The following is an 8,092-nucleotide window of genomic DNA, read 5'->3' as shown; positions in this document are numbered from 1 at the left end:
TTATTTTGTTGAAATCCTTCCCTTCTTTTCTTTCCCAACTTAGGTATTAGTTTCTCTTCCAACATTTTGCTGATTTTCTTTGTCTTCAAGTGAATGATATCTCCTGACTGAAATTTACCTACTTTGTAGGTATCTGGGCATCCTGACTCATTTGTACTAGACTTTCTTTCTTATATCTATATATCCATATGCTTTCAACCCTATTACATTTCAAGTACCTTAAGATAAAGACTTTTGAAAAAGCTCTCTTTGTAGTCTCAACTTCTAATCTTAAGTATTGTGACAGAGACTGGCACTAAAGGAAGAGTTTTCTCCTTGTTGGGGGAGGGGCCCCACTCTCTCTCTCTCTCTCTCTCTCTCTCTCTCTCTCTCTCTCTCTCTCTCTCTCTCTCTCTCTCTTTCCTGAAAGACCAAACCTTTTGTTCATTACAGTATATACTTAATGAATATTTCTTAAATAAATGACCAAATAAATGAAATCCTGTAAGGTAGGTGACAATGACGATAGTAATAATAATAATAAACATTTTTGTAGTGCTTCAACCTTTACAAAACACTTTACTTGTTCAAGAAGAGATTCATTTATTTAAGAAACCACCCTGTGAGGTAGGAGTTACTATTATTCTCATTCTAAAGATGAGGAAAATGATACTTAAATGATTTTTCCAGGGCTCCACAATTAGTGAATGTTGGAGTCACATTTCAAATGCAAATATTCCTCACTCAAAGACCAATTTGCTATCCATAATTCTACCTGGTTGTTTTCTAGATTTAGGTCTAGATAAATTAAACAATTTGCCCAAGGTTTTAGAGTCAGTTTGATGGTGGAACTTTAATTCTAACCGAAGCGCCTGACTTCTTATCTAGTGGTCTTTCAAATATAGTAGGCTGCCAAAGTGAATGTACAGGGTTTACATACCGCAGCTGTCCAGTTAAGCTGATCCAAGCAGAAAGTGAAACTATGAAAACTCATTTGTGTAATTTATTGTTTTGGACTTTAAGGATTTCAAGCATCTTAATAGATAGAGATTTTTCAGAGGATCAGACATTTTACAGACCAGACTCCCTTCCAAAAATGTCTCACGAAATTAAATCTATGAACAGAGATCAAAATATATCTTTTCTGCTATCCAGAGAAAGTGACAAATATAAAATAAGGAGAAAATTTTAGAGAGTCAATGGCTGTCTACAAGAAATGTAGTAATAATAGTAATACAGTAAAGGGAATGCTGTGGGTAGAGACTCTAGCATAAATCACCACTAGAGCATAGGAACATAGATTTGAAGTTAGAAAAGCTGTTTAGTCTTAATCCCTTCGTTTTACCAATGAGGAAACTGAGGCCAAGAGGATAAGTGACTTGTCTAAGGGTACAGAGTCAGGATTTGACTGAGAACTTCTGACTCCAAATGAACTCTCATTCTCTAGTATCACTCTGATTAGGTCCTGGAGTTTGAAATGATTACTGGTGACAGTTTGGGAAGGCTGTCCTGGGGAAACAGAGAAAGCAAAGCCACTGCAGTTCTTTCTGCCTCTCAAGTGAAAGGAGAGAAGTATGAAATCTCTCTTTTTAAAAAATTTTTATTTTCAACCCTAAATTCTCTTCTCCCGTCCCTACAGCCTTCCCTCATTGAGAAAGCAAGAAATACAATACTCATTATACTTTTGTATTCAAGCAAATCATTTTCCACATTAGCCATGTTGCCAAAAATAAAGTTACCCAAAAAATGAAGGATTAATTTTCTAAGCACGTTAAGGGTGTGTCTCTTCCAACCTGAGAACAGAGTAGGATTGGTAGAGCAAGGATCCTTAAACCATGGCCACCTGCTTTTTTTTTTCTTTCACAGTGGTCTATGAGCTAAGTATGGTTTTCACATTTTAAAATGAAATCTCATTGTATTTTTAAAATATGAAAACTGTTTTTAGCTTGTAGGCTATCCAAAAAAAGGCAGTAGACTGGATTTGACTCTCTGGCCAGTTGCCCAACTGTTGGTCTAAAGGGGAAGCTCTGGGGGCAGCTGGGTAGCTCAGTAGATTGAGAGTTAGGCTTAGAGACGGGAGGTCCTAGGTTAAAATCTGGTCTTAGACACTTCCCAGATGTGTGACCCTGGGGAAGTCACTTGACCCCCATTGCCTAGCCCTTACCACTCTTCTTTCTTGGAACCAATACCAAGTATTGACTCCAAGATGGAAGGTAAAGGTTTTTTAAAAAAAGGGGGGGGGGAGCTCTATTTGTAAAAAAAATTTAGACTTACAGTCTTAAGATATTTCTTTTTCCTTAATTGATGACTATCAAACAGTTATCTTGTGCAAAGAATAGTAGCAAGCACTGAGGGAAATATAAAGATGAATAATAATAATAGCTTACATTCATATCATGAAAAAACACATATAAAGATAGCCTATTAGACAGTAAATGCTCAGATATTCAAATGGATCAGCAGTCTCATTGATGTAGGTATTCTCTCCAATGATGCAGAACTCAATCCATCATTTCCTGCCCATTTTGTATAACTCTCAAGTCATGCTTTTCCATAAATTTTCCCCAGTGAGTCCAACCCTAGGGTCCTAGAGTCCTAGGGACCTGCCTTCTTTTCGCCTGATATCAAGAAGGTGCCTACGGAACATTCTCATGGTCTACTTGTTATCATGTGACCAGCCCATCTTTTCCTCAGATATATTTTCCTGACATCCTATTGATTCGTATTGAAATTAAATAGTACCTATGTTAGATCCTGATCACATGTGCCACGAGCCTTTCCGTTACCCTCTCTGTAGTACTTATTTTTAATTCTTCAGAGACTACTACAGTGTTTTGTGAAATGACACTGGTAGAGTATTATATTATAAAGATGATCTTATCTCTGGAACTTGGAATACACACATCTACTGGTCTCTGATAGCCTGTCTGTCTCTCTATTTCTCTCTCTGTCTCTAGATATACACATATATACATACGAATAAATAATTCTCTTTTTCTTAACTGTTGATGACTTATGAGTGTCTTGTGTTAATATAGATCCTACACTATCAGGAGCCACATCTAATGCAGAATACATGCATATATATGTATACATACATATATGTATGTATTCATCTCTTTCTGTTTATATTATATATATACATGTATATATTATACCCATGTACATATATATCATCTCTCTCTTTCTTTTCTCAAAAGTCTTTTTGCAGTTTTAAGTCTCTAAAAAATCATCCTAAGACTTTTAAAACATACACAAATATACACACAGATATGGTATCTATGCATACACGTATACTGAGGTAATTCATATAGACAAGTTGGGTCCAAAATTAAGAATAGAAGAGACTGTTTTTGGAAGACTACAAAGCTCCTTGAATGATTTCTACTAAAACTGAGGCCCATAATCTATTGGGAGTCATGGAGCACTGTAGTCTCTGAAGAATATAAAATTAGTATTATACTGAGGGAAATGGAGAGACATATAGTACATGTAAGCAGACTACAACATATAAAAAAATAAAGGAATGCATATACACACTGATGGAAAAGCTCACTTAACTGCATACCATAATCTGGTCAATTGATTTTCTTTATCCACTTGATTTTTCCCATGTGGATGGTAAAGTTGACCTCATTTAAATGGTTATGGGCCTTTCTAGGAAGATCTTCAGTGTTCTGAGGCTTGATTCTACCAATATTAAGTCATCTATGAATAGATGTTATAGAGTCTAACTCCTTCATTTTAGAGATGAGGAAATTTAAAGTCAGAAAGGTGAAATCCCTTTTTCCATGGTCACACAAGAATCAGAGACATCAAAATGAAAATGATGTTTTAAGAAGAATTTTCAGGGAGAGAGTCTTAATTCAGGGAATCAGATTAGGAAAAAAATTACCTCTCAGACTCCTTTCTACCCTCTCACATTTCAATTCCATTATGCTTCAGAGGAAACAAACAACAACAACAAAAAAGTCTGGAATCCACAGAATCACAGAATTCCATTGTTGAAATAGAAACCTTAGAAACCATGTCATCTAACCTATAGCTGAAGAAGAATCTCCTCTACAACATCCCCAGCCTTTAGGATATTTGTCCTTTGCTCACAGATCTCTAGTAAGGGATGAAGAACCAATTCCTTCCTGAGACAAACTATTCTACTTTGATATATCTATAATTGTTTGTTTCTGTTCCTGGCTGATCCCAACTCAGACCTAGCCCAGGATAGTTTAGGCTCAATATTGGAAAACATTAGCCATTCATAAGTTATTCAATGGTTGACAAAAGAGAATTATTTATCCAGAGCTGGAGAAGAATATTCAGTATAGACAGGCAATGGGGATGCTTACAGTTGGTTTAGCAGAATGATGCTCCCTTGTGTGAGCTGCCTGTTGAGGACCATTGCCCAAGCTGCAGACCATCCTGGAGTTTCTCATGGATGGGACCAAGAAGTGATGTCAACAGCCTGAACCTTTAGTATCCAGACAACCAAGTCTCAAGGTTGGTCTCAATACTCTTTAAGGGAAAAACTGGATGAATTTGCATGGGGAACACAATTACCATTGCCTAGACTTTACTGTTCATCTGCCTTAGAACCAATACACAATATTGATTCCAAGACAGAAGGTAAGGAATTAGAAAAAAAGAAATATGTTAATATCTACATGTAATAGGGATTCAGCACATGCCCAGACTATCTAAGATGGTGTCACCCACATGGATGACACTTAAGGACTACTTTTGAGAGACTGGAAAACTAGCGCATTCATGGACATTTTTCTTTGGCCTATTATATGGAGGGGAGCAATTTTGTTTTGTTTTCCTTTGGTTGTATAAGTGAAATTGTGTGTCTTTAACAACTTTCCTGACTCTGCAATGGGGGGTGGCTTTTGTAGCATTTGCATCTGAGAAAGTGATCCCTTCAGTCATTCCATACAGTAAGTGGGAGGGCCATGTTGTCCCTTGAAACAGACCTTGGTCTTTGATATTTTCCATCATTCTTTTCCTTTGTAGGTATGGTAAATAGAGTTTCCATTCTCATTCAATCAATAAACATTCATTATGAACCTACTATGTGCCAGGTACTATAGTAAGTACTGTGAATATGAAGAAAGGCATATTTTTATGCCTTTAAACATTTTTAAAAAGATCCCAATCCAAAAAATTTGAATCCAGACATCCAAGCGAGGTGTTCTAGCTGGCCCAGCAGCAATACTCTGAGCAATGAGTGTTCTGGAATTCTAGTCCAGATGCCAACTTTCAACATGAACTTGGTGGGAATAATGCTATATAGGAACTGAGCAAAATTGTAAACTCAATTCTTTCTCTTCCTTCCTTCTCCAATGCCTTAGAGCAGTGGTTCTCAACCTTTCTAATGCCATGACTCCGCAATACAGTTCCTCATGTTGCAGTGACACCAAACCAAAAAATTATTTTGGTGGCTACTTGAAAACTGTAATTTTGCTACAGTTATGATTCGGAATGTATACCTGATATGTATTATGTATTCTCATTGCTACAAATTGAGAGGTTGAGAACCTCTGCCTTAGATACTGAGGGAATATACCCCTGAGATGTGGGGGGAAATGTTTATATATTTGTTCTTGTTATATTTAAAGTAAGAATCCCTTTGTAAATGCTATCTAATGTTAAGTGGTTGGATGGTACTCAAGGGCTGGTCACTGGGTCCCTAAAATGAGGGCAGGGTAGCACAGTCAATAGGTATTCAGGCTGATGGCAAAAGAGACTCCCTAACCCCTTCAAAGATATTTCAAAGCTTCCAAGAGGGTAAAATAGAACAGATCTGTTCCTCAGAGTGTAAGCCATAGCAATCATGTTCTGAAAGTATAGAATCATAAGATTATCTCTCTAGAGCTGGTAAAGGTCACCTATCCCTATTCTCTCATTTAATAGATGAGGAAATGTTTCATAGTTGATTCTGTCAATTTTATTTCATATTGCTGAATACTCTATTCCTCCAATAAGTTTAATTCTCTAAATTACCTTGAATTCATTTTGCTATAAGAAATAAAAGATTTTTATTGACTGTTACCAAGTATGACTACCTTATTTACCTCATTAAAATTTTATCATCTAGTTTTATCTCTATAGTTATTTCCCCCTAAAGCATAGTCAAGATTTGAAAATCAAGATTAGTTTTATTTAATATATATATATGTGGTTGTGATAGGAGAAGGAATTCTGGCCCCCTCTTTCTCCTCTCCGAAATTTCTTTCACCTGTTTAGTGATGCTAGAAATTTCTTATGGAACTCAAGACCTCACAATCCATAATTAGAGACCAAAGTCAAGAAAAAAAACATTGGCAAACATTCTCATTTGGGTGCAAAGGAGAGGAGATGTTTTTTATTTGTGCGGTTGTAGTTCAGAAGGGTACTTGGTATCAGAAAGAGGGATAGTAAGAAAGGAAATAGGCTATATAAATTGAGGAGAGAGCTATGGTTTCTGAAGATAAAGTTTCCCTAATTTAGTTTTATCTATGGTAGTATTGGATAGAGTTCTGCCTGATTCCATTAACTTGTTCTGGGTAGAATTTAAGAAAGAGAACCCAGGAATCCCAAATTTAAAATTCTGACTAAAACCTTTTTCTCACAGTATCTCTCCATAGTTCACTCCAGTGATCTCACTCCAATACAGTCCCAAGCCTTCATTCCCTTCTGGGGTAATGGGGCAATGCAGCATTTGCCAGGATTCTTAGGATTGAATACTTCCTTGAATTCTGGAAACATGACCTCTCTGCTTAAGCACTGTTTTCCAGGGTCCATTTTATTAAGCTCGAATTCCAGAACTATAGTTCTCATTTCAGCAGGATCAGTGTTACTCTCCCTGCTACTCTGTTTCTGAAGACCTTTCTTTGCTTGACCTCTTTTTTCAATGAGGTTGCAACTTTGAAAGTCATTGTCTTGGTTTACTGCTTAAAGAGCCAAGCAATTAATCATGAATTTACCCCCTGAATTTTTAAGTCTTACGATTTCATTCATTCATTAATAAACCTCCTGTTCTGAGTGACACTGATTTGTTCATTGCCCTCAATTGCCTGTTGTTAATATATATATAGGAAGCAAGATTTTCTCTAAGCTGAGTCCAAATGTCACATTCCTTTTATTATTCATTATAGCTCAGTTTATCAAAGTTCATCATTTTATTATAGCTTAATTCCTTGGAGAATCAAAGCTACAGAGCTACAAGGGGCCTTGGGGGCTATTGAATCCCACCCTCTCAATTGACAGTTGAGGAAAGTGAAGCCCAAGTGCTATATATGTAGTAAATGTCAAAGGAGGCATTTGAACTCAAGTTCTCTGATTCCAAAATCATTTGTATGCGTACTATTCCTGACATAAACTCTATTTCTGCCTATAATAATCTTTCCTTTCCTTCTAAGACCAGTTTCAGGGCTACATCCTCCAGAAACCTAATTAACAATAGCTGAAAATGATTTCCTGTTATTCAAACTTCTCATTGTGTTTTGTTTGGCTCTTCTTTGGCATGTTTATCGCATTCTGCCTTGTAAAATATTTATTTGAGTATATACAACCCCCACATATATATTCCTCAGAGGTAGGAGCTGTAGTTCCCCCCTCCACTATTTCTGCATCATTGAATTCATTGAATGTGTAGGCAAGACTTTCACTTGAACAACTGTGGAAACCCTTCATCTGTGAGCTGTCACATTAATAATCCAACTTTTTATCAATAATAATTATAATATTCTCACCGAGAATAGCACAGATTTCCCCTATTGCATTCTGTGGGGGTAGTTATCTTTGTCCATACACAATCCAGTTAGAAGGAACCTTTGAGGTCATTGAGTTCAACCTAAATCCTTATAAATGAAGAAATTGTGGCATTAAGAAAGGCAAATGAATATAACATATAGAGCTAGTGACTAGAATCAAGGTCTTTAGATTCCTAGTCCTCTTCTCTTTCCAATATATTAAAATATCTTCCCTATGCCCATTAACCTTCATCTTTTCACTTATTTTCATTAATAACAATAAGTCAGCATTCACATTGCATGTGAAGGCTTGCAAAGCACTTTACAAATATCTCATTTTATCAGAACAAACCTGTGAGGTAGGTGCGATTATTATTCTTATT

General features: G+C 36.3%; 1 protein-coding gene across 5 annotated transcripts in view; it reads left to right on the top strand.

Annotated features, from left to right (window-relative positions):
* The first annotated feature begins 3,996 nt into the window (after nucleotides 1-3,996).
* Nucleotides 3,997-8,092, top strand: part of LOC100032638 (protein unc-93 homolog A) — a 212,407-nt gene continuing 208,311 nt past the window's right edge. For all 5 annotated transcript variants that reach the window (XM_001381563.4, XM_007484894.3, XM_007484893.3 and 2 more), the window contains exon 1: nucleotides 3,997-4,476. The gene's annotated coding sequence lies outside the window, so the exon portion shown is untranslated. The remainder of the gene's footprint in view (nucleotides 4,477-8,092) is intronic.

This window comes from Monodelphis domestica, chromosome 2, assembly GCF_027887165.1.
Source record: "Monodelphis domestica isolate mMonDom1 chromosome 2, mMonDom1.pri, whole genome shotgun sequence".
NCBI lineage: Eukaryota > Metazoa > Chordata > Mammalia > Didelphimorphia > Didelphidae > Monodelphis > Monodelphis domestica.
Note: the sequence above shows the minus strand (reverse complement) of the source record. Positions and strands in the feature narration are given on the sequence as shown.